Source organism: Euprymna scolopes, chromosome 42, assembly GCF_053919585.1.
Source record: "Euprymna scolopes isolate OS-2025 chromosome 42, ASM5391958v1, whole genome shotgun sequence".
Lineage (NCBI taxonomy): Eukaryota > Metazoa > Mollusca > Cephalopoda > Sepiida > Sepiolidae > Euprymna > Euprymna scolopes.
The window spans coordinates 50,345,089-50,373,026 of record NC_136523.1 but is presented as its reverse complement, the minus strand read 5'-3'; the positions used below and the strand labels follow the sequence as shown (position 1 = coordinate 50,373,026).

Sequence of the window (27,938 nt, the reverse complement as noted above, 5' to 3'; positions counted from 1 at the left end):
AACAAAAATATCAGAGAATATAGAATAAGTAAACATTTTGTATTTTCAAAATGGCAGTCATTAAAAAAAATAAATAATACTACGGTACATTTTACGTTATAGTAAAAGTGAATTCCCCGCTCGAAAAGTTTTTATTTTCCTTGTTATGAAGGCAAAGGGTAAACTTTTACCAATATTTAGATCAAATACAAGGAAAGATCTTGCAACAGTGTAAAACTAAAAAAAAAAAAAAAAAAATGTTTATATTAATTCCACTGCGCTTTTAGTATAAAGGAAAGAAAATTCGAATTTCTCCGATGTAAAAACCTTTTGTTCGGTGTCGCTGCATATCTGAAACTCTACGGAACAGAGTTTAACGATGAAGTTATCTCCCTTGGACTAGACACATGGCGATCAATTGTTAGTATGTCGCCGGTCATAAAACGGAAATAAACGCGAATAGATTTACAAACGATAAGATTGCAAGAAACCCCTCCTCCTCCTCACTACCTCACAAATATTATTCGCTATTCAAGAAAAATAGTGAACTCAGTCAAGGGTTTCAATTAGATTAGAAAAGCGGGAAAATTGTATACATAACCTTACCAGTACCACCTTGAAAGAAATAGAGTAGTTTTTACTAAAAGGAAGGAAAAAAAGAGAACTCACGAATTTCTTATGCGCGGAATGATTGCGGTGTACAAAATGTTACGTGAATAAGAGATAAACAAAAACGGTACAAAGCCAGAAAACAGGAGTGCAACCTAATTCTACACATCAAGATTCCATGTCGGTTAACGCACTAATTTCAGTTGCATATTTCGTATATTAGCGCTTCTACACTATTAGGACGAAATTTCAGGAATCGTAATACTGAATTTCACATGAAAACAATGGTATTCCTCTTATTTTTAAGATGATTATATCCAAAATTACGAAAATCGATAAGTAAAAAATTATTTATTAAAAAAGAAAAAAAAAAAAAATAGAATTTGATGAAAACGATCGTAAGGCACAGGAGAGTTTAAAAGGGGGATAATTTTCCGTTTAGATTTAAACAAGATAGCCGCAACTTTTTACTTGCTTACACGATAAATTTTTTTTTTTTTTTTTTAATAATTCATTAATATTCGGGTAATTTCGACTGCATAATTTGGAAGCTACCATTGTAATCTATTAGAATTGACAAAAAAAATTTAAAAATCAGTAAAAACCCATTTTTTTTTTTTTTTTTTTTTTTTTTTAATCTGGTAAGAAAATGTAGGTCAGGATGCGGGGAGACCTTGCGTTTGGAATGCTACTATTTTGATAATTTCAAGCTTGAGACAAGAATGAAAACGTTTTATTGGTAGTATTTTGAGGTATATTCTTCAAATCGGCAGGTCACAAAAAAAAAAAAAAAAAAAAAAATTTTTAATAAATTTAAGGAAAGGAAAAAAAAGAGGGAGTACATCACCGATCAAATATACACACATAGAATATTAGTTTTCATTCCCAAAGCCAAAATATTAAATCAGTTCACTTAAAATTCAAGCATCTAATGAAATGAAATAAATATTTGACTACAAGAGCCAGGCATCCGTCTAAAAAGAAAACATGAATGTGAATTGATTACATCTTTAAATAATAACTAATGGTATACATGCTCTGAAGGTCTTTAAAACAAGGTGGCATGAAGCCAAAAGGGAATGGAGGGGGAGGGGGTCATCCAATTTGTCTATCTCTAAGCCAGTATCGCTTACCATACTACATCAGTCACTAACTATGGACTTAAATATCCCTAGAAAGATGAATTTATTTACAAAGCACAAAATAAAATTGTATTTACAAGCAGTTTTTATTTATTTATTGTATTTATTTATTTATTTTTTTTTTTTTTGCAAACAGGTTCAATTTTTGGTATTTGACTCCTTAACAGAGTTTAAGTCGCAACTTTTAACATCTGACACAACTATGATCTACAAACTACCCCTTCTAATCGAAGAAATTTTTAACAAAAATAGAACAGTATTTTTTATTTATATATATATATATAAAATAAAGACAATAGTAACACAAAATGGGCTTTCAATTGTTGCGCTAAAACATTGAACTATTTCTGAGAAAAAATTTAATGGATAAACTCTGAAATAGTAAATTGTTCAACTCAATTAAATATATGGTTAAATACATTCACTGGAAAATTTTAAATGCAGGATGAAAGAGTTTATGTTATTAACGAGATAGCATGTTTTCAAATAATAAATTCCTTAACAACGTTTGTCAGCTTCCATTGTATAAGTTTTGTTGAGAGTACTTTAAGTCACATAAGACAATACTGATTTAAATTTTAATGATTTATGTAATTTATCCTTCAAGATCATTTGATCGACATTATTGAATTAGGTAAAAATAAAAACGTCTACTCCCCCTCTTGTGATCAACTTTTTTTTAAATATAGTCGATTATTTACAGAGAACGTATTTAAAAAAAGAAATTAGGGTTTATTTTGCTTTTAAAATCATCCAAGCCAACTCCGAACAAAGTAGTATAGTATATACTACTAGAAGATGTATCCGGCGTTGCCCGGTATTAAATGTAACGTTAAATTACTTAAAAAGAAAAAAAAGAAAAAAGACGTGCATACGAGTAATGTTTTTTTCTGAACAGTTAAGTCCTTGTAAGTATATAAAAAAAAAAAAACTAATCTCGAAACTAAATCTTAAAGACAGTGAATCAAGTACAATAACCATTACACCAGCTTGCCATGATCTTTAAAGGGTGTTTTTAAACTTTGTGAAACAGTTGACGAACAGATAACAATTCGAAGACCCCCCCACCCTCCTTCAAAGTACCAATTTCTCAATTTTTACCCTTTAGCAGCCTTTTTTTATTTTTCCTGGATGAAAACCAATTAAAAAATTTTTCCCATGTCTGAATACGCTATATATCAAATTTCAAGTCTGAAAATCAAAAATTTGTTGAGTATATAGATTAAGTATTGCCCCCCCCACACACACACTTTATATATATAATAGATATATAATTATGTGCATATGATTTTTCAACTGATTAAGTCCATCGTTTTATCGTTATTTCCATGGCAGATGCTCGTCTGAACTCCAATCTCTGGTCCCCCCTCGCCAATCTTTCACGAAAAACACCCGTCTAGCTGAATCCACTGTGAAAAATTTCCCCCACTCTATATCTGTGCCTAAATCAAAACGCAGATTCCATGAACAAAGCTTCTTTGTTAGAACTGCACGCCTGTGGAACTCTGTTCCGTCTGCCTGCTTCCCTCCGGACTACAACTTGGATGTCTTCAAGTCCAATGTTAACAAATTCCTAATGAACCGCCCCCTTAAGTAAACATTTCAGCAAATCTCCTCACTAACGTAATGTACTTGCAATAACCCTTATCCCTGAGTGGCTTCCGGGCCTTGATAAGTGGTGATCACTGTGTAAAAAAAAAAAAAAAAGTCCATAATATGATGGCAACCTTCTGTCTAATTAGACAATGGCATTCAGCATCTAATCTGTTGTGGCTTTTAATTGTCAGCTGGAGTTACTTCTCCAAATGCAGGCCTGGGCAGGTGATACGGCAACTTAGGTTTGCCCGGTCACCAGGATCTTCCTCTTGGTGTTGCAGGCGAAGTCCAGTGGAAAGGCAAGCCAAGACGGTTGGAGCCAGCGGAGCTTCAGGAGTTGTTGGAAAGGTGTTGCAGAGCTTCGCCATCTGCCTATCGGGACTCCAAATCAGATTTTTGTCAGAGTTTACTCTTAGCCTTTACCTTTCCAAAGGCAGTGGAGCTATTTGCTCATAGCTGGTGAAAATTTGAATATGAATTGTCATGTACACATTTTATGGTGAGATAATCCATTGTGCATAGATTTATACTATTTACGAGGGGTGTGCAATAAGTAATGCCCATGACCAACTTCCATTTGTCTGATCTAGCTGAAATTTTGCATGTGCAATGATTTATATCTCTACGGGTTATGTGGCAAATTACAACTTTGAACTAATTGTGGTTTCTGTTTTACAGGTGTTTGAACTGAGTCAGGTGTGAAATGGAGCCTGTTGAATGTCGAGCAGTGATCCAGTTTTTGTATTTGAAAGGACGCACACCACAGGAGACTTTTTATGAAATGAAAGAAACTTATGGTGATAATGCCCCATCATATGACCTTGTAAAACGCTGGCATCGTGAATTCAAACATGGCCGGAAGTCTGTGAAAACAGCTCTCAAACCTGGTCGCCTCCCTTCTACCATTGATGAGGCATCTGTCCATCAAGTTGAGGCTGTCATTTTAGAAGATCGGCGCACTACTATTCGCCAAATAGTCCAAGATGTCAAGATTAGTACTGGGTCTGTGGAAACTATCATTCATGACCATTTGCATATGAATAAGGTGTGCCAGATGGATTCCCTGGTTGCTCACACCATTCCAGAAGTGAGAATGCGTTGAGTGCTCGAGGATGAATTTGGAGATGTGCCAAGAAGATGAGTCAAGGTTTTTCAAAAGACTGATTGCACAGGATGAAACCTGGGTCCGTCACTATTATCCAGAGACCAAAGCTCAGTCAATGCAGTGGAAGCACTTGGACTCACCACCTCCAAAGAAGGTAAGGGTGCAGCCCTCCACTGGCAATGTCATGTTCAGTCTTCTGGGACCAGGACGGAGTAGTGATGACAGATTTCCTGGCAAAGGTACCACAATTACAGGAGCCTATTATGCTTCACTTTTGAGTAAATTAAGGGAAGCTATCAAAATCAAAAGGAGGGGCAAGATCAGCAAAGGTACCCTGCTCCTGCAGGACAACGCTCCGGTCCACAACTCGCATGTCGCCAGATTAGAAGCATGTGCATGTGGTCATGAAATATTCCCCATCCTCCCTACTCTCCTGACCTTGCACCCTCTGACTTTCGCCTCTTCCCAGCCATGAAGTTGTTTTTTGAAAGGAAAGTGTTTCCCCAGATGATGCAGCCTTGATTTCTGAAGTCATGTCGTGGTTGGAAAAAAAAACGGTCTCCAGAGCTGCATCAAATGATGGGAGAAATGCATAACTCTGGGTGGTTCCTATGTAGAGAAAGACTAATAACTGTGCCAAGTTTCGTTGCTCTACTGCTATGAGAAGTGGGTCAGGGTCATTACTTATTGCACGCCCCTCGTACTTCAATGCTCAAGAATCTATTAGAACTTACTAATTAAGTATGAAAATACATTTATGGCAATTAACCCCCCCCCCACATACACACGCACGCATTATTTAACGAAAATCCACAAAAATTAATGCAGTTTGAAAATTGGTGTGGATAGAACAAACTAGTATTTTGGTTACAATTTATTGTTCCAGCTAAAAATATATATTGTTCCGCTGGATTCCAGGAGGCAATTCTCCTTGGCATTACTCCTTCCTTTGAGCGATGGGTATTGATGAGGAGTCCTTATTAAGAGATATCTATGGGCCTTATTTAGGTTTTTTCGGGGACCTTTTTGATTCCAAAAAGGTTAGATTAACCTACACATAAGACGGACTTCACTTCTCTCCTTGCAGAAATCTGAATGGAGTAAAAATAACTACGCTGAAACCTATATTTTATCCTTCACATCGAGGGCAAATAATGATTAGATGCATGGGTAAAAATTTTATTTTAAAACAGAGCCAAAAGTTTACTTTAAATATATACAAGACGTTCATAAATTCTGAACACTTATATGTTAGGACGATAGAATATGATCAAGCTAAATTCTTTTTTTGAATTATGCAGATTTTTAACTTTATGTGAATTTTTGTGTGGATGCCTGGGATAACTTTGAACCTGTTCATGATAATTGTAACACAAGCTTGAATATATCGGACTAAGACTGATGGATGTAATTTGTATCATTCTATGTGTTGGCTTCTTGTAAATAAAATTTCTATGTCAGGTCAATTGTGAGGATTCTCACTTCTGTTACTTTGTCATTCATGTTACACACACACACACACATTCATCTTAGAGTATAATCTGCAAAGCATTAATATGTCGACATCCCCCTATTCACAACAGCATAATTTTATTTTAATGTTTTTTTTTTTTTAAATTTTATCAAAGGTAAAATCTATTGATTTGAATTCATAAGTTTTGGAAAATGTTTCAATATTTGCTTTATAAATTATGGAAATTATGTCAAGGGTACGAATTCAATACAGAAATGATTTAATTTGAATAATATTTGTTCACTTTCCTACTATTACGTTGTGATTTGGCTTTCAAGCGCATTTGATGCGTATTTTTATATTATTCAAATTAAATCAATGTTTCTATATAGAATTCACACCCTTGACGTTATTCTTATATTATATTGCCTATGCACAGTTCCAACATTTCGAAATACAACCGCTGAAATACAACGCGTTGCTCTTTACAGACGTCTTTCTCCAACTTTACAACATGGCAAGGTATTTTATGGAAATTATATTGATCTTATTTGAATGTATGCTTGTATTTTTATTTACATATTCAAACTTCAATACCCAAGTCTTGCAAAACCTTGATTAGAGTAATATACAAAAACTAGAGTTCTAATATCTACACATGGAAATTGAAATGTAATATTTAGATTTGATGCCATGCAATAAAAATTACAGAGAAAATTGGAAAAATTACAATTCAGAGGAAAGTGACAACGATACTTTTTGAATAAATTTAACTATTTATACAGAAGTGCAATTTTACCTAAATATGAGTAGGGAATAATTTTCCCTTTTACCAATTTTGTATTCTCAAATGGGGAGTGGAGATATATAATCTTGGAAGTTTTCTTAACCTTGAAAATTATATTAAAAAAAAAAAAAAAAAAAAAATACAAATTTAAAAATTTATTTTAGTCCTTCATTGAAAAATTATTTTGTCAATAAGTCTACAATCTCACACAATCGCTGAATCAACTTGCTTTGATAATAGTTCCAAGTTTTCAGGGATCATCATTTGTTTACAACGAAACCCCGTTTCAGGGATTTATATAGTGATGAGACCATTCCAATATCCCTTCTCCACTTGATTCCGATACAATTATCAATTCGGTACTAAATTCCTGATTTTAATTCTTTATAAACCTCTAAATATTTAACTATAAAGTTGTTATTTTTCCCCAATTATCCTAATATGTCAAATTGACATATTTTCTCAAATGTAAAAACACACTTAGCTTTACTGGTAGTTTAAAAATAAATAAATATATCATTACTACTAGCAATGGAAGATAAAATTAAATGAATCATTTTTAGCATCAGAAAATAACCCCCCCCCCCATTAAATCATCCCAACACACATTAAAATGCTGATTATATACGAAACTGTACGAAAATTTATGCATAATTTGAAGCTTAGATATCAATTCTAATAAATTATTTTAGTAACAAAACTATTTCTGTGAAGGCAGTGAAATGGAAACTGTAAGATTAATTTAAAAACTTGTAAATAGCTTGAAGATTTAAAAAAAAAAAAAAAAAAAACGTTTTCGAAAAAGATGCAACTTAAATTCGTGTTACACACATTTAAATCATTTCAAACATTTTTTTCCGCTTTTTGTTGCTTCCTAGTTTTATTAGGTGTTAGTTGGTCAATTCTTATTTTAATCAACATTGTCATCTTTTTGATCTTCTGATTTCTTCAGCTTCTCGTAATTTGACGTCTTTAAGTATATCTTTCATACGCTAAAAACATCTGAAATGAATTTCCAGGAAAATATTTCACAATCTGATAAGCTGTAAATATCAATATGAAAAATTATTAGTCCTTTCTTTTCCAGAAAGTAATGTTTTTATTTATAAAAATAAAGGGGATTTCAATGCTTGACTGAAAGTTAAGTGAAATAAGTTTTGTTTTTCTTTTTAAGTCACTTAAAAAATACATCTCTATATCTATTATATAGAAGGAACTGTGTGTGTGCGCGCGCTATATTGACTTCTAAACGGCTGTGCCGATTGTTTCTTGAAATTTCACACAAATGTGCTTTATGTGTCTGGCAGTGTTCTTAGATAGTTTTTTTTTTATTATTGGAATGTCTTTGATAAGTATCGATAATCGAAATCAGTCCAATAAAATGAAACAGATGATTTTGACTAAAGTCGACACTTTATACAGCCTAACATCACAAGTGTATTTAAGTATTGTTATAACACAAGCAAAAAGGCCTGGCATATAAAAATCTACAGTAGGTTCTTTTGCGACGAATGGAAACATGATACTGGGTCCCTAACTAGAGCATGCAATTAAATCGCTTCGATTGGGGGGGGGGGGGGGTGATTTCACAGATTTCGATAACAAAATATGTGAGGGTGAAACATTTGTTGATCCTCATTCAATCTCTGGTAATGTCGGGTCTTCCTGCTAGTATGAATATATATATATATATATATATAAGGCTGAACGTGTGTGTGTCTGGTCACGAATAGGCTACTATATGGTTGACTATTATAGAAAACTGATCACATGATAGATGTATCGAGACACGGGAATAGGTATGTTTGATCTGGCATGATGATTCATTAAAATTGTGGGGTCTGCGTACGCGCCTGGTCCACAAAGTATGGAAATAAAAAAAATTTGAAATTAAAAAAAAAAAAAAAAAACGTTTACAAGTGTTTTTGATATAGATGTACATAATACTTTGATATGTTTTAACTTAAATAGGGATGGTATAATAAAATTGTGGGGTCTGCGTTCGCACATGGCCTCCATAGAATGGAAATAGGCACAAACTTTAATAAAGACTTTTCATATCTATCTGCGTAAGTATACTTTGATAATTATGTTTCAGTTTAAAGAAATGTGGTATAATAAAATTATGGGGTGTTTGTTCGCGCCTGACCTCCATAGAATGGAATTATGTTACAAAGTTTGACAAGGTTTTTTAATATAGATCCACAGAATATTGTGATAAGTGTTTCAGTGTGAGCAGGTATGGTATAATAAAGTCACTAGCGAATAAGAAAAAAAAAAACGTCACTAGCGAATAAGAAAAAAAAAAACGTCACTAGCGAATAAGAAAAAAAAAAACGTCACTAGCGAATAAGAAAAAAAAAAACGTCACTAGCGAATAAGAAAAAAAAAAACGTCACTAGCGAATAAGAAAAAAAAAAACGTCACTAGCGAATAAGAAAAAAAAAAACGTCACTAGCGAATAAGAAAAAAAAAAACGTCACTAGCGAATAAGAAAAAAAAAAACGTCACTAGCGAATAAGAAAAAAAACGTCACTAGCGAATAAGAAAAAAAACGTCACTAGCGAATAAGAAAAAAAACGTCACTAGCGAATAAGAAAAAAAACGTCACTAGCGAATAAGAAAAAAAACGTCACTAGCGAATAAGAAAAAAAACGTCACTAGCGAATAAGAAAAAAAACGTCACTAGCGAATAAGAAAAAAAACGTCACTAGCGAATAAGAAAAAAAACGTCACTAGCGAATAAGAAAAAAAACGTCACTAGCGAATAAGAAAAAAAACGTCACTAGCGAATAAGAAAAAAAACGTCACTAGCGAATAAGAAAAAAAACGTCACTAGCGAATAAGAAAAAAAACGTCACTAGCGAATAAGAAAAAAAACGTCACTAGCGAATAAGAAAAAAAACGTCACTAGCGAATAAGAAAAAAAACGTCACTAGCGAATAAGAAAAAAAACGTCACTAGCGAATAAGAAAAAAAACGTCACTAGCGAATAAGAAAAAAAACGTCACTAGCGAATAAGAAAAAAAACGTCACTAGCGAATAAGAAAAAAAACGTCACTAGCGAATAAGAAAAAAAACGTCACTAGAGAATAAGAAAAAAAACGTCACTAGCGAATAAGAAAAAAAACGTCACTAGCGAATAAGAAAAAAAACGTCACTAGCGAATAAGAAAAAAAACGTCACTAGCGAATAAGAAAAAAAACGTCACTAGCGAATAAGAAAAAAAACGTCACTAGCGAATAAGAAAAAAAACGTCACTAGCGAATAAGAAAAAAAACGTCACTAGCGAATAAGAAAAAAACGTCACTAGCGAATAAGAAAAAAAACGTCACTAGCGAATAAGAAAAAAAACGTCACTAGCGAATAAGAAAAAAAACGTCACTAGCGAATAAGAAAAAAAACGTCACTAGCGAATAAGAAAAAAAACGTCACTAGCGAATAAGAAAAAAAACGTCACTAGCGAATAAGAAAAAAAACGTCACTAGCGAATAAGAAAAAAAACGTCACTAGCGAATAAGAAAAAAAACGTCACTAGCGAATAAGAAAAAAAACGTCACTAGCGAATAAGAAAAAAAACGTCACTAGCGAATAAGAAAAAAAACGTCACTAGCGAATAAGAAAAAAAACGTCACTAGCGAATAAGAAAAAAAAACGTCACTAGCGAATAAGAAAAAAAAACGTCACTAGCGAATAAGAAAAAAAAACGTCACTAGCGAATAAGAAAAAAAAACGTCACTAGCGAATAAGAAAAAAAAACGTCACTAGCGAATAAGAAAAAAAAACGTCACTAGCGAATAAGAAAAAAAAACGTCACTAGCGAATAAGAAAAAAAAACGTCACTAGCGAATAAGAAAAAAAAACGTCACTAGCGAATAAGAAAAAAAAACGTCACTAGCGAATAAGAAAAAAAAACGTCACTAGCGAATAAGAAAAAAAAACGTCACTAGCGAATAAGAAAAAAAACGTCACTAGCGAATAAGAAAAAAAACGTCACTAGCGAATAAGAAAAAAAACGTCACTAGCGAATAAGAAAAAAAACGTCACTAGCGAATAAGAAAAAAAACGTCACTAGCGAATAAGAAAAAAAACGTCACTAGCGAATAAGAAAAAAAACGTCACTAGCGAATAAGAAAAAAAACGTCACTAGCGAATAAGAAAAAAACGTCACTAGCGAATAAGAAAAAAACGTCACTAGCGAATAAGAAAAAAAACGTCACTAGCGAATAAGAAAAAAAACGTCACTAGCGAATAAGAAAAAAAAACGTCACTAGCGAATAAGAAAAAAAAACGTCACTAGCGAATAAGAAAAAAAAACGTCACTAGCGAATAAGAAAAAAAACGTCACTAGCGAATAAGAAAAAAAACGTCACTAGCGAATAAGAAAAAAAACGTCATAGGCGAATAAGAAATAAAACGTCACTAGCGAATAAGAAAAAAAACGTCACTAGCGAATAAGAAAAAAAACGTCACTAGCGAATAAGAAAAAAAACGTCACTAGCGAATAAGAAAAAAAACGTCATAGGCGAATAAGAAATAAAACGTCACTAGCGAATAAGAAAAAAAACGTCACTAGCGAATAAAAAAAAAAACGTCACTAGCGAATAAGAAAAAAAAACGTCACTAGCGAATAAGAAAAAAAACGTCACTAGCGAATAAGAAAAAAAACGTCATAGGCGAATAAGAAATAAAACGTCACTAGCGAATAAGAAAAAAAACGTCACTAGCGAATAAGAAAAAAAACGTCACTAGCGAATAAGAAAAAAAACGTCATAGGCGAATAAGAAATAAAACGTCACTAGCGAATAAGAAAAAAAACGTCACTAGCGAATAAGAAAAAAAAACGTCACTAGCGAATAAAAAAAACGTCACAAGTGAAAGAAATAGATGAAAATTTCGAGTTCAAAATCTTAGAATTGAGGGAAAACATTCAAGTTTGTCAATTTAAAAGTAAATCTCCTACCCTAAATAAAATTCTATATTTATAATTTAGAACAGAATCGATAATTGTATTTGAATCAAGTAACATCTGGATCATTCCATTACTAGTCTAAATGGTATTTGAAACAATTTGGGAAAAAAAAACAAAAAACAAAAAAAAACACTAATGCTGTATACCATTTGAAGATTGAATTATAAATTATGGTAAAAAAATATTGCTGCTCAGGTCAGATTTAGAAACCGGTGACTAATTCTCATTTGAGAAAAGTATAATCCTTTTTTAATAAGATTTAATATTTCATCTTCGTACAACTTTACCTTTGGACCAAGTTTCAAATCTCGCTGGTTAAGCCACACTGATGAGTCCTATGGCAACACACGTGTCACTTCCTATCTGGAGTATTAATTTAATGAGAAAATTAGTATTTTGCTAGTATTTTCCATGCAAAAAGTACCGCAGGTAAAATAAATGACACGTGTGGTGTGTGTGTATATATATATATATATATATATATATATATATATAATAATGCACTCCTAAACTAACCGATCATTATGCATTTTGGAGCACAGCTCCCAGGCCTAAGGTTGTATAATGTGAACTATTAGTAATAGTAAAATATCATCATTCAAATAGGAATCTCATTAACTCGTTTTCCGTTCGAGTGGCTTTTGTCCTTAGTAAAATAATTTATTGGGATTTTTTAAATTGAGGGGAGAGGGCTAAATTGAATGTCGAGGTTAAAGGATTTAATATGTCCAGTTTCTTTGGAAAAAAAAATGTCTTACTGGAATAAAGACGGACGATAACAAGGGAGGAGAGGATGAAAGCGAAATGAGCTATCATGAAATGGAAGGGGGAACCGCACGGATTTGGGGGGGGGGGGGCTTTTGAAGATTGTCGTACTTAATATGCCTGCCATTTAAGTGGAGTGTTTATTGTATGCCAAATTCTAATTTCTGATTTTCTGTAACTATTTTCCTATTGAGCATGTCAACGCGATCAACGTAATAATTAGCATACTGATTTGAAAAATTGCAGTTAACGTGAAAGGCAACAATGTATGTACTAAAATGAAATACCATAGCACATTATTATATGGACTGAAATCTTGATAGTAATGTTCTGGGGCCATCGAAGCCATTTTACAAAATGGCCGGCTTGCTAATTGATGCATTATTGAACTGTCAAATAAAGCTAATTTATTTTAACGTTCATCTTTTACTTTAACCCCCCCCCCCCACACACACACACACAAAATACTGAAAAACTAAATTGGAAGTAAAAATCTCGGGCAACATCAGGTGTGTATGTATGTATGTATATATATATATATATATATATATACGCGCGCGCATATACAACTAGCAGTGCTACCCAGCGTTGTCCGGGACAAAAGTGTAACCTATTTCTATTATAACTTATAAAATTTAAATTTTCATCTAATTTCCGGCTGGTACTGAACTTAAGTCGAGCATTATGGTTCACAGTGGAGCAGAATATTACAGTATTTCTTTAAACCACTACTCATCTAGAAATATGAGGAGGGGGGGGGGCTTTTTCCCCCTCGGGGAAAAAAAAAAAAAAAAAGATAAGGATGCATCACCTTTATTAGTTCTGATGTTTCAATTAGAAATTCTGCGACTACAAGAGAAATTATCCTTTAGTGATAGTTATGAGATTCAGGAAGATCGGGATTCAATGCATGCAAAAACTGAAAATCTGAAGTGAGGAATTTTTCTTTAGAAAATAAAGTGTGATTGAAGTCTGCTTAACAAATGAACCATAAAAAAAAAAATTAAAACCAAAAAGTCTAAAATAATTACAAAATTTCCGATTAAAATCAAAATACACGGCTTCCCAAAAGCAACTGAACTGATCAAATTTAAAATGAAACAGGAGTAGCAAACCAGCGAAAAAAGATTTCAGAACATCTTGAGTAACTCTACCAAAGCCATGAATTCCTATTTACTTGTCTCCTCACAAGGGCAGAGTTAGACATCAAGGTCGGTTTTTAATGTGGGAGGGGGGGGGGACAAAAATAAAAATTTGTTTCAGTAGCAAGGATTTCTCTTACACTAACCGAAAACAAAAAATTTAAGTGTAGTATCAGAAAGATATTACATTTTGATCTTGTCTCAAAGGCCAAGAAATCTTATGAGCTGTGTCACAAGTTGATATTTATCGTTGAATTTCGATTACTAACGATTACTATATTGTCCAATGACTACTGTACACTCTTAACCCTTATCCTGGAGTGATCTCTGGGCCCTGATAAGTGGTGATGACTTATGCAAAAAAAAAAAAAAAAAAAAAAAAGTGGCACTTTCGGTTGAATTCAAATTTCAAATCCGTCAGTTTCTAGGACAACCTGTATAAAAAGTATAGTACACGGTAAGACTCCCCCCTCCCTGCAAATAAACAAGAAAAAAAAATCACCAATTGTATCATTAACAAGTCCGCCATCTTTTCTGTAATCCAAACATATTTGGTACAAATAAACTTGTTCCTGACTTGCCCACCGGTCATGAAAGCATAACCGTCTTTGCTTTCTCTGGCTTTACCATCATTCAATCATATGCGGAGGAGGACACTTTGAAAAGTTTATTTCTGAAAATTTGTAATGATCAAAAGATAAATTAGGCACAAGGTCATTCAAAAGTGAATGTGTGTTCGGGGGGGGGGGGTCCTTTTCAATTACCTTATAATTTTCTAAGCTATTCCTAGCTAGAATCCTTAATCACCATAATACCACATCCTACTTCGGATTCCCAAATCGATTTTTTTTTTTTTTTTTTTTTTTGAAGTATAAATATACATTTTTTTTTGTGTCCCCCCCCCCCCCGATTAAAAAATAATGGGAGAGGGCGAGACTTTGATGTCTATTGAAACTATCCCCAAAACTATTCAAAAACTGAAAATGGTCATACGAGATAAAAATCAAGGCAGTGGCCAAAAGACTGAGAAATATCCACAATTTTCCATGTCATATATTCACGCATGTTTATCATTAAGAAACGATAACACAAAATTTACTTGTAATAAATGTTCAGCTTGCAGAGAGGATTTTGATTTTCTTTATTAATGACTTCATGGTTTGCATTAGGAGGCACAATGTATTAGGATTCATTTGTTTTCTTTAACCAACGATAAATTATAGAAATACTAAAAGACGACCACAATGTTTAAAATGAAAATATGTCGGTGTTGAGAGAAGGAGGGGGGGGTCTCTACCTTTTCCACAGTAAATCTTCCTGTTGGTGACATCAATATTTACTGCCGTATAGCCATAAACACTGGTCCATAGGGGTTTTACGCGATTTGAAAGAGGGGGGGGGTCTCTCAAACTATGGAATATGGTCACATTAGATCAGAATGTAGAAATTTTGACTAATCAAGTAAAATTTACAATTGTTTCTGTCTTCTAAATGCCGACATATTTCCATATATTGCATTGTGATATACTTCTAATACAGGTATATACATATTAAAAGCAATGCTTCAAGCAAACTATATCTACTTATTTCAAAGATCAGATGTATTTCTCAGTGGAAGGGATAAGAAATTGGATGTAAACGTTATATAAATAGAAATGAAACATTAAATCTTTTCTTAAAGAACATTTTAAGTGGAAGAATTTAAGTCACCCGTTCCTAACTATGTCCAACATTATGACCGCTGAAGTTTTTTTTTTTTTTTTTTTTGATTCAGACAATTTGATAAGACGAATCGAAATCTAACAAATTAAAAACCAAACCTCTATTCTTCGTAAATCCCAAACCATTATGATCAAAAGTAAATTTCAAACACAAGGACTCAAGTTTGCCCAGCTGGGCAAACTTGAGTCCTTGTACCGGAAAAATATCCAGTAAATAAAATGTTTAGTAAATCGTTATTTTTTTTTTTTTTTTTTTTTTTTTTTTTTTACATTTCCATACCAAAACTTGGATATAAATATCACTAAAATATTCGCTGGATCATAAGCTTCATTTCGATACCTTACTTGGCTGGGTCGGTTGCCTGTAGGCTGAGATAAACCGCGTCACACACACACACACAGACAGACACATTAGGAAAATTATAAGATTATTGGCCAGATTCTTCTAACGTTCACTATTATTATGAGTGCATATATTCTGATAAGAATGAAAAAATTATGCTCCGTCAGTGTTGATATTCAGATTTCATTTTATAAAATAACGTTTTAATCAATTAAAATAAAATTTAAAAAAAAAAAAAAAAAAAAAAACGTCTAACTGAAAAGTTCAGGTAAAATAAGAATGAAAAAAGTATGATTTCGAAAATAGAGTAAATTTCTTTTTGAATTTATTTTAAATGTTATTTGCTTATCAATGCAGGTCTTTTTAATACATTTAAAAAAGTAATAGCAATAGTAGGAACGGCAAAGGAATTTTTAGAAGTCAACAGTATTTTTCCTTTAGGTCATCAGAAATGACTGGAAAAATTTTCACAGGCTAACTTATCGATACTTAATTTATATAGCTCCAAATGGATACTTAATTTATATAGCTCCAAATGGATACTTAATTTATATAGCTCCAAATGGATACTTAATTTATATAGCTCCAAATGGATACTTAATTTATATAGCTCCAAATGGATACTTAATTTATATAGCTCCAAATGGATACTTAATTTATATAGCTCCAAATGGATACTTAATTTATATAGCTCCAAATGGATACTTAATTTATATAGCTCCAAATGGATACTTAATTTATATAGCTCCAAATGGATACTTAATTTATATAGCTCCAAATGGATACTTAATTTATATAGCTCCAAATGGATACTTAATTTATATAGCTCCAAATGGATACTTAATTTATATAGCTCCAAATGGATACTTAATTTATATAGCTCCAAATGGATACTTAATTTATATAGCTTCAAATGGATACTTAATTTATATAGCTTCAAATGGATACTTGATTTATATAGCTCCAAATGGATACTTAATTTATATAACTTCAAATGGATACACATGGAGTGTAAGGGTGTTTAACTAAAGCCGTTTTTTTATTTTATTTTTTCACACTCTTTAATTGTTTAAGCAACAAATAAAATTAGGGGAAAAATTGCAGCTTCTTCATACGAATTTGATAGCACATAAACAGGATAAATGCCTACTAGACACTGTCGAAGAACTTTCTAATTGGGGTTTGTGAAAAAAAAAAAAAAAAAACCTGGCACAGAGATAATTCTCTCTACAAGTAAATCCTGATTCAAAATTACATGGTATTCGCTGTCCAAATAAGATCTTAGTATGGCCGACTTATACTGGTTTTTACGGAGAATAGACTTTCTCCAAGTGATGTTACCTCGTGCAACAACACAAAGCTGGATACTCCAAACTACAGGGTGGTCAAAAAGTCAGGTAACATGTTAAAGGTAGAAAAAACAATATGATCCATTATAATCTCTATTTGTTTAATATTATTTGTTTAAATATTTGAGTGTAATATATAAACTACCCCTCCTGATTTCTGGCTTTGGGGCTATGTAATGGATAGCGTTTATGGCAAGAAGCCTGATACAATAGCGTCTTTAAAGTTATTTATTGAAGAGGAGATTGCGCGGATATCAGCTGACATGATTACACGTGTTACACAATCAGTGGTTAATCGCTTCCAGCGATTGATAGAGAGAAATGGACGACAATTAACAAAAACATATTTCATGTTTGTTTCATTTTATATTTCAATGTATAGTACTTAAATATACGTGTATTGCTAATATCGTTTTTCTTTAAAATGTTACCTGACTTTTTGACCACCCTGTAGATGAATGTTTGTCCTGGAATCCAGTAAGAGACCACAACAATGGCCAATCGTGAAGAGGAAAATTAAGTTCTCAACTTCTTTACTAACTCTATTTGAGAGTTAAAGAATTTTAATCGAATATTCATGGATCTCAAATAGAGATCAAGTGGAGGGGGGGGGGGGCTTTGATTTATTAGAACTTTAACTGATGTAAAAAGAAACCAAAACTAAAATGAAAACGGAGACAAAAATATCAGAATTTTATTTTGAAATGCAAATGTCGATGTTCAATTAACTCCGTTTATTAACTATATGTATATGTAAATACTAGATGCACCAATGACCCATTGGGTCACAACTACTATTCCATTTTGTTAAAAGATAATTATCTACTAAATATTTAATTTCTTTAATCTCATGCTCAGGTTAGACATTTCGTGAATGACTTACAACTTTTGGTACTTCTACAGTTTAATCAAGACATTAAAAAATGAAAATATTGAAGAAAAAAAAGTTTAAATTGTACGCATCCATTATGGAATGAAGTTCTCAAAAAAAAAAAAAAAAAAAAAATTCCACTTAATTTCATCAAGTATTTTTTGTTTTACAGTGAAAAAAACACAAAACAATTTGTTATAACGAGCAAACGGTTCAATTTTTATGAAGAAAAGCTAGTATTAAAGATGGAGAGAGAGTCTCGGCGCTTTACATGGAGTTATCTCCCCGTGGGGTTTCTAACATCCAAACAAAAATTTTAAAAAATCCAAGATGTCTACCTTCAACGTGCTGTCATAAAAACGTGTTTTTCCGCTGTAAAAAAAAAAAAAAAAAAAAAAAAAAAAAAAATGCTCAATCAAATTAAGTGAAAAAATTTTTTCCGGAGATCTTCAGTTCCAAACAGATATGTACAATATAACCTTTTTTCGATATTTTCATTTTTTAATGTCTTGATTAAACTGTACAAGTGCCCAACTTTTAGTTCTATAACTATTGTCCATGTGCCACTCGCCAGGATCAGGGTGTCATCAACTGATCCCTTCATATCTTAAGTTGAGGCGTCTTAGTTATAGAAATATTCTTTCATATAGGAATATAGAAACTTGCTTTTTTATATAAATAGTCGAGTACAGTCAATTATTTATATATATATATATATATATATATATATATAAGCGAAAAGGTGTGTGTGTGTGTGTATGTGTGTGTTCGCTTTTTGTGTATGTCCACTAAAGGCTTTCCGTTCATTCTTAAAACTTTTTATATGCTGTCTAAATGATAATATCTATGAGTTAACGGAGATCGCCTGTCTAATTTGCCCGACTTTGAAACGTTACATATTCCACATTTTCAGATCGCCGGTGTGTTGCTTTCGTTTTTCGGTATTAAAAAAAAAAAAAAAAGCGAAACTCGATTTGAATCCCTGGCCCACGGCCAGTGGTTCCCAGAAAACGATGTAACGTTTGGTCAATGTCAGCTTATCACCGTCATATCAGACAGTTCCTTTCATTTCGAGACGAGACACTCCCCTAATAAACGGGGGAGCTGGTTTTTCCCAAAGCTGGGTAAAAACAAACAAACCGGGTTATTGACCTCATTAAAAACTGTCCCAAAGAAAATGTTAACTGCTGAATAGCTATTGCTTACGTCGTCGTAATGCTCGCACAAAATGTTAACTATGACTTCCACTTGACGTCATTAAGTGCGGGAACCTGTCAATTCTTTTCTTACTTGAATAAATTCAAACGTCTTTCAATAACTCATTCTTGCTGGCTGGTTAACGTGTCATTTTTTTTTTTTTTTTTTTTTTTTTTTTCCCCACATTTTCCAACTTCGCCTCAGGGCTTCGGGTTCGATCCTACCTACTTACCAAAATTTTACCCCCCCCCCCGTGTTTCTTTTTTGATTTAAGAGCACACACCTCGAAACACCCAGGCAACGCCGGGTACCCCCGCTAGTTGTAAATAAAATAAAAACGACGTATGTGTATTTTAAAATTAACCAGCGTTTCTTTTTTTCCTTAAAAAAAAAACTATCAAAAGCTTTTCAACAACGGAAGTGGGGGGGGTACCAACTTAGTGTAATACACTGACCCTGTAAACATTTGTAATGAATTCAATTTTTTATATAAGAAAATTTAGTTTTGTTATCTTGTTTGTTTTCTCACACGCGTTGTCCCAGAGGGAGAATGTTATCCACTGAAACATCTTAAGAGCCTATATGACGTCACAAATTTAAAAAAAAAAAAAAAAAAATGACTAACGGTCGACCCAAGACGTATGCGGATAGTAACTGAATATATACACTAGACGAATCGTCCAGATAGTAAGGTCTCGTAAAACAGAAATGTTTTACTTTTGCCAACCTTTCAAATGTGGAAGATATTTATGAGAAATGATGTTACTGTTGGTCAAACAAAGTCCTCGTTTAGTTGCTGCTAAGAATTTCATACTTTAATTGGTGATCCATATTCGCTATTAGCTATGTAATAAATTTCTCTGGTAGGAGGAGGACATACAGTAGGTGTAGATTCTTCATCCCTCAAGATGATGAAAACAATCTTCCTAGAGAAACAATACAAATAGACATATTGTTCATGCATTCATACATTGATTACAACAGATTACAATGGTTGCCCTTAACATACATCAATGGATATACTGATAAGTGTTGTGACCATTTATCGGAAATTAAAAATATGGGAACGTTTTGAGGGTATCAGGAAAAAAAGAATTTTTTTTTTTTTTACTTATTTTCCAATGATTAAAACGATTCTTTTTATTTTTATTTATTTATTTTTTTTTTTTTTTAGCCTGTTTAAAACTTGAATTTTCCACGGCCCGTATTAATGATGAAATAGCAAATATTTATTAATTTGAAACTACCAGTAAAGCTAAAAAATCTATAGGTCATACCTCTAAGTTTATTCTTATACTTGAGAAAATATGCATATTACATTAATTTTTTGCGGTAATCCACACCGTCCCTCCCGAACAAAAACTATATTTAAACGTTTATAAAGAATTGGAATCAGCAATGTATCAGAATTTGGAAAAATATTAGAATCGTCCCATCACTAATATTGATATTTATCTACTATACACTGTTGGAGACGGCTTCTCAAGTTTCCTATTACTCAAAAGAATCGTTGCAGATGGAAACTGGTTAAGAGTTGTTGATCATAGTTATCAATATCGCCTCTCCCTTAAGAAAAAATAAAATCCACACAATCTGCAGGATGCTGCCTGACTGCTTCCCAGCGTCCTGCCTTTATAGCGGCCGGAATTGCATAATCGCGCAAGACCACACGATTCTGCGAGAATTGCATGGAGGTCAGCGCCAATAAAAACCCATGGACGCCATCTTGGAACTCTGTTCCACTCTCTTCCCCTCGGCCCGCAACACAACAGACGTATCCAAGGTAAACTCTTTAACCCCCACCCCATTTCGGTTATTGCCAGTTCTGCTACACAGAAGCATTCACAACTTGTAAGAACATAATTTACAGGAACCTCTTGAAGGAGAGCATCACAATATGGTATGCTATTTCCCTTGGTTGTATTCGTTCGATTGAAAAAAAAAAATACCTGACGAATATACCCAGTAAACCAAGTGTAAGAGAAATACAATTGCAAATAAACGAACAATTACAATCTTTAAAAAGTCTTGATTGGAATGTCTGAACTAACTGGTTCATGTCTGAAATCTTAAAATTGTATAGATAGAAATTAATATCAGTATGTAGAATTCTTCCGACAATACAAAAGCAGAAACATCCTTACAAGCTGAACATGTAAGGAAACAAAAGAAAGTTTAACAGCTTCGAAACTGTCTGGAGTTTATGGTGTTGAATATAGAGCAGTATTGATTTTTTTAACAGCATTATTCTGACCCAACATGTAATTAGATCACAAAGCTTTCTATGTTGCAATTACAGATTCATCATTCTCCAAATACGTTTCTTAGAGCAAAAGTAGATGTGTACCAGTCCAAACGATATTGATTGGTGAAAGGATCTCAACTTAAATAACAATTCATTAGCTAAATGAAAACATTAACACTTGCCTAATTCATTAACAATGGTGTTAAATGTTAGCCAAGTATAATTGTTTTTTTATTCAGGATAACAGGAAATACAGTTCAGTCAAGATTAGTTAGTTTACTTGGATGTCAGCATGACCTTGTGTACCAGAAGTGGAAGTCTCGCCTTCTAGTTGAAGGAGTGCATGAGAAAATGGGAAGGAAGGAGGGGCAGTCGGTTGGAAGACTAATCGAACAGGAGGAATAGAGATGAACTGAAAACTTAAGACGCTCCCTTACTGGCAGAAAAAAAAAAGTACAATCAACAACTGAATAAAAAGGTCCCCCAAACTGCTTTCTTTGTGCCGTTGTGAAAGACGAATGGACAACATAAGGCATGAAATATTTGTGCGTTTATGATTGAAGTAGCCTGGGTGCCCGGCGTTGTACGCTTGTTTGGAGGTGTGTGTTGAGAAAGAAAGAAAAAAAAGAAGAGAAAAAGTAGTAGACAGGCAGGCTCAAACCCGTACCGCGAAGGAGGAAAAGAATGTGATGAAAAAAAAAAAAAAAAAAACTGGACGTTTTGTTGTTGCGTCCATTGCCAAACCGGAAGTGGTGGAGGTTTAAATTAAAGTTAGTCAATCGAAAAGAGGAGGACTTTCAAGAATATCGGCGAAAAAAAAAAAAAAAAAGCGACCCCTCCCTGTAGAAAAGTGCCCAGTTTACGGTGAAGAAATAAATGTTTTAAGCCAATTTTTCGATATTTGTTGGTAGGTAGAGCTTCAAAATGATACCGATCTCATGAAAATCGGTCGCCTCTGTCTTAAGTTTTAGGCATACCTTTAAACAGACATAAGATTTATATTATAGATTAATAGCGACAAATATATTTTATTTTGTTACGACTGGTGCAAGGTTTAGATCTCCCCTCAAACATCACCCAATATAACAATAAGTAAATGCACTTAAAACTAATTCAACTAGGTAGAAGAGTAACTTATTTTCCATTTAGTAACAGTTATTTGTTATATATTTGAATCGTTGTGCATTGTAAAACATACCCGAAATCCTTTACTCTAAATAAGGAGTTGACCTAAAAAAAATTTTTTTACCGTTATCAGAAATGACATACATACATACATATATATATATGTATGTAAGTTCTTCCATAATTCTGATTTTATACGAATAACAGTTAGAACACTGGTGGAGTATATTCATCTTCTACCCGTTATTTTTGACAGAGGATGTACACTACGAATAGATCTAAACTCCTTCCAAGATAGCTAAAAAAAAAAAATAAAATTTAAAAAAAACAAAAAAAAACACTGAGGTTTTCTACTCCTTGTCTGGCAGTTCAACTTTTTCTCGGAACACGGCCAATCTGGCTGAAACTTTCAATGGACAAATATTATAAGGTGCAGATAACTAAGTCCTATGGTATCTGTTCGAATAGGGATTAGTATTGAACCTCTTATGACGTGAATTATGATGTAGATTTAAAATACATTTATTGGTAATTTTAGATGGCGGCATACTGAATGTAAGCAATGGACAGTTGCAATCTGGAGGTGTCTGACATCTACCAAGATACTGAGCCAAGACGTACAAGGCATGTTTAAATCAATTCCCACTTTATAACGTTATATTAATTTATTTACAACTGAACGAATTAGTTCAACCAGGTCATAAAGGGTTAATGCAAAACTGAACACAAACTATCTTCAACCTGGTCAAGATCAAAGTGTAGTATCTGTTCTTATCATGCTACACTTCAATTTCTTGTTCTCTGTTAGTGGAGGAGAAATTCTTCACGACTGAGACAATTTTTATTTTTGTTCCTTTTCTCCACGTTAAAAAACGACCCTGGTGTCTAACTGTCCCGTGGGGAGGCATTGTAAATAGGAACAAACTATCTTCAACCTTCAATTTAGCATAAAGTATTCGTTGTAAGTCAACGTTATAAAGCATTCATTCTAAGTAAAAATTTACAAACTTTTACCCGCTTTTTAACGGGCCAGAAAATCTAGTATGAAAAGAAAAAAAAAAAGAAAGCCGACTCCTCTATTTATGGTTAATACAATAATTTCCAAATTTCTTGAAATGTCAAGCAGACATGTTAAGCAACATTCAATTGTCAATTGCAACATAAAAAAAAAATGCTTTAGTAGTTTTTACATGAGTCATCTGTTTTCTTTTGTATCAAGAAAACAAGATAATGTATTCATACCACGTCCAATTACAATAGACAGTCGTTTATGCTCAATAAAAATTACAATGGAAAGTAAAAAAAAAAAAAAAAAGTCCGAACTCTGGTATAAAGTTAGGTCTTACAAAACAAAATTAACTCCGAGCGTCTAAAAGGTTTCTTCATTTATGCGATTAACAGAAAACACCATTAATGAGCAACTATGTTGTACAACAATGAATGTTAGAATTAGGAAGGAACTTTTGTCATTACCAACCAGCAGAGCGTCACCACTGTCCACCAAGGAAAGAGTTCAAGCATGTGTATGCAGTGTGATACGTGTAAGTGAAACCTGGCTAGTGAGCATTGCACGGAGAAAAATGTTAAGAATGATATGATGTAAGGCAATTCTTAAAGACGTGTTTAGATCTATTAATCCGAGAGGTTGGTTGGTTGTTGGTTGGTTGTTTTACGGCATATCAACCTTTTTCAGGTTATTTAATGCCGAATCCAGTGATTTTGAAGAAAAAATTTTTGATAGAATATATTTATTGTTTTCAAGTCTGTTTCTATTTAACCCATAGTTGGGACCCTAACAGGTACTACCACTCCAAGTCAAAGTGGACCTGGGAGCAATGGCAATTAAAGGGTGGCTCCACACTCCCCAAAGCTCGCAAGCTGGGGCCTCACCACTGGATATAGTTTAAGGTCATATTCAGGACCTTAATCCGAAAGGAAAAATAAATCTGGAAAGTATAGAGATACATGCAGAGCAAAAAGCTGATACTATGGCCATGTTGAAAGAATAGAGTTTTTTTGTTTGTTTTTTTTTACTTAGGGGCGTCACCACTTATCAAGGATAAAAGTTAATGAAGGTCAGGTGGTAGTGTAGTAAACTGTTAAATGTGTAGATTGAGTAGAATTGGGTTATTTAAGGGGACGGCTAAACAAGAACTTGTTTACATTGGACTTGAAGGCTACCATATAATATTATAATTAGCTGGGAAGCAGGCCAGTGGAATAGTGTTCTATAGGCGGGCAGTTCTAAGAAAGCTGTGTTCATGGAATTTGCATTTAGATTTATGCACAGATAGGAAGTAGGGAAAACTGTTGATAGTGGTTGTAGCTAGATGAGGGTTTCCTTTTTTTGTAAAAGTTTGGCAAGAGGGAACCATAGATTTGAACTCCAGATGAGCACTTCCCATGAAAATAACGGTAAAGCAGAAAAACTTGTAATGTCTCTTCTGTGGGGGGGGGGGGTTGCAGGGAACAGAAAAGGTGATTACCTACTAGGTTTCCAAGCTGATTTTGAAGTATCAAGGCAGGATAGGATGCGCTGAGCAGCTCCTGTCCAAATGTGGCAACACACCATTTTAGGATGGACTTAGCCGTTATACAGAGGATAGTATCAACACTGAGCTAGAACAGTAGAATGATCCAACCATTTTTCTAGTGATCTTGGCAACAGAGGTTTCATTTTAGGTCAAGAGTGATGGTCAGTCCCAGAGGAAAATATGAGAGAAAGTGATAATGATGGAGTTCAGAGAAAGAGGGATGAATTAAGACCTGGCTAGAGATTACCTTAGAAACTAATTTCTAAAAGCCGCTCAACACATGTCAGCATGTAAAAATGAACGTCAAACCAGATATGATGATTAAATCTCATCAGATTACATTTAATCTGATACGGATGCATATAAATTCAAGTAAAATCACACCTATTTATGAACATGCATCAATTTTCTCAGCTGAGCAGGTATCAAGTCGAAATCTCGTTTATAGGTCTACTCCAAAAAGGTGTATACAAAGATGAAGATGAGGCATCTCAAACTACTACGGTACACATCTGGTTTCCCGGTTAGTCTTTAAGTGCTATCCTGAGGACGATGTTATTCTTTTAACAGTGTTCACACTGGTTGATTTGAGCCAGTTTCTTCTCTGGTCTGCAGTACATTGCGGATCATAATGGCTCATGCATGGTGATCTTGTGCAAGCTCGTAGATAGCTAACCAATTGCAATTCCACCATTGGTTGGTTGTGTAAAACGGCTTGTCAACCTTGAAGGTTCATTTAAAGCCAGAAACATTTTTTTTTTTAAAACTTATTTGATGTTAAAGTTTTCTAAAGCTAAACTTGTCATTTTCTTCGAAAAGTTTGTAAATATTTTTAAAGTGAGGAAGCCAGTATCTTCAGACATGGAAGTAGGAGTGGAGGGTGGGGGTTCCTCTTTGCAGAACATGATTAAGTTTTGCAAAGAGATAAAATAAATAAATAACTTTAATGTAAGGGAGATTTGAGTCAGGAAGCAATTTCACCATTGAAAGCCGCTCATTTGTGAAGCTCAACCAAGTTCTACGTTGTTCAAGTAAACCAATACACTCATGTAACCTAACAGTGAGAATTCCTTTCAATTAACTGCGTCTGGCCACCGAACTACATTGCTATAACTGAAGTGTGAGCATAATAGAGAACAGTGGTTCGGAGATGGTTGATTTGTCGGCAATGCAAGATGCAATGGAGACAGTACTTAAAAACTTGCAATTTCTTCTGCTCAACCACCTAGTGATGATCATCTTGACGGCTGCATGCAATAATGGGAATCATTTAAGAGTAACGCAGTTTTGGAAATTAAAATCAGAAGCATACAATGGTAATCAAATTTAGAAATCGTTTAACAAAAAGATGAATAAAATGTCATTTCATTATTTTTATTTTTCTAAATTCTTGAGATGAGGACTGATGAAAGAATAGAAAGCGGATCTTTGCTTTAATTTTAGCAGCTTTGTAACTCGCTTCCCTTTTTGTCCTTTAGTCCTCACATTCCAGGAGTAATGTCTCTGACACAGAGAGAACTGTTTTCTGGGTCAAGATCTATTCCATCTTTTGCAAATTTTTAACCTTGTAGAACAGGCAGAGGGATGCAACATTTCTTCAATGGGACAGAGGCTCAAGTTTACACAGTTCAGGATATATCAGGAGTCCAGGAGCGAGAGACTAGTAGCAGATGCACCAGCCCAAATGTGACAACATAAGTGAGTGAATGGTGGCCTTATAGAGGATTGGACAATAGATCATATCAGTTAAAAAAGTTCTTTGATATTGAACTGACCAAATCTTCATATTTTTACTTGCAAAAATTGTATTTCCCCCACACAAAACTGATACAAAATGGCCTGTTGTCTGAATAGAAGTTCTGGTTCTTTCAGAGAACTGTTTCTCCCTAATCTATATATCTATAAAAGTGAAAGTGTGTTTGTGTGTCTTTATACACACTTGCCTATCAAATAACTCCTTTTTCGATCTACAGATTCCAGATTTGACATAAGGGGTATTTAGATTTGGGGAAATCTAAAATCGGTTTTTGGCCAGAAATTTGGCTGTTAAAGGGTCAAAGTTCAACAATCTGGCCTTTGAAAACTCTACCACACTCCTCCGCCACTTTTGGGTCTAAACACTTGAAATTTTAAATGTACGTTACTTGGACATGGATCAAACTTTGAAATTTGATTTAAGTATAAAACAATTCGACCTCTGTTGTCTCTACCAACTTTTCTATATGGTAGTTAAGGAAGCCTACTATATAGAAAGGCATTACCGTACATAGTCACTTTTTAATACATACATATGCACATAAAGCTATAAACAGTACATAGGGCCCAAGCAAAGCCGGGCTGAACTACTAGTTATATATATATATGAGAGAGAGATAAAGTTGTGGTTTCGTAGATATTATTCCAATGAAACAGGCGTTTATAAAATAGTGCTCACTAACAAGTAGAGCTGTATTGCATAATTTTCTTTCTATACGAACATCATTGTCTACATATACATACATACACACATGCATAATAAAAAATATATGAATTTGGCAAAGCCCTCAAGATATGTAACTTAGATCAAAAGGAATCATAAAAATTCCGTCCATTGCATTTTCGTGTGGTGATTGTGTGTAGGGGAGGAATACATGGCTGGAATGCTGGCGTTTCTTTACAAAGGAATGCCGATTCTGGAATTTTTTAGCATAGATCCACTTGCAGATAAATAATATTACATTTTTAAACTTTTTTTTTTTTTTTCCTTTTCTTTCTAAAAATTTAAACTGGCTAGAGAAAGAGGGAATTAAGTGTAACAATTTGTGTACACGTGTTATTTTTACAACTATTTAGAAATAAAATTATGATTATCCAATTTATTTTACCTTTTTATCTTAATTCCTGTTTTATGTGGAAAAAAAGAGGGGGGGGGATAATATTTCAGCAAAACAGCGCACGCACACACGGCATTTCCCGAGCATATATATATACGCTTGAATAAGATATTTTAATTTATCCAGACTT

At 33.6% G+C, this 27,938-nt stretch overlaps 1 protein-coding gene across 10 annotated transcripts in view; it reads right to left on the bottom strand.

Annotated features, from left to right (window-relative positions):
* The window catches only part of LOC145267102 (C-terminal-binding protein-like), a 259,066-nt gene that overhangs the window by 77,363 nt on the left and 153,765 nt on the right, over nt 1–27,938 (bottom strand). For 2 of the 10 annotated variants that reach the window (XM_080123110.1, XM_080123115.1), the window contains exon 1: nt 89–318. The exons of 6 other annotated variants lie outside the window; for them this stretch is intronic. The gene's annotated coding sequence lies outside the window, so the exon portion shown is untranslated. Of the gene's footprint in view, nt 1–88; nt 403–27,938 lie in introns of those variants that run through there. 2 more of the 10 variants (XM_080123109.1, XM_080123113.1) reach the window with 2 other exon arrangements.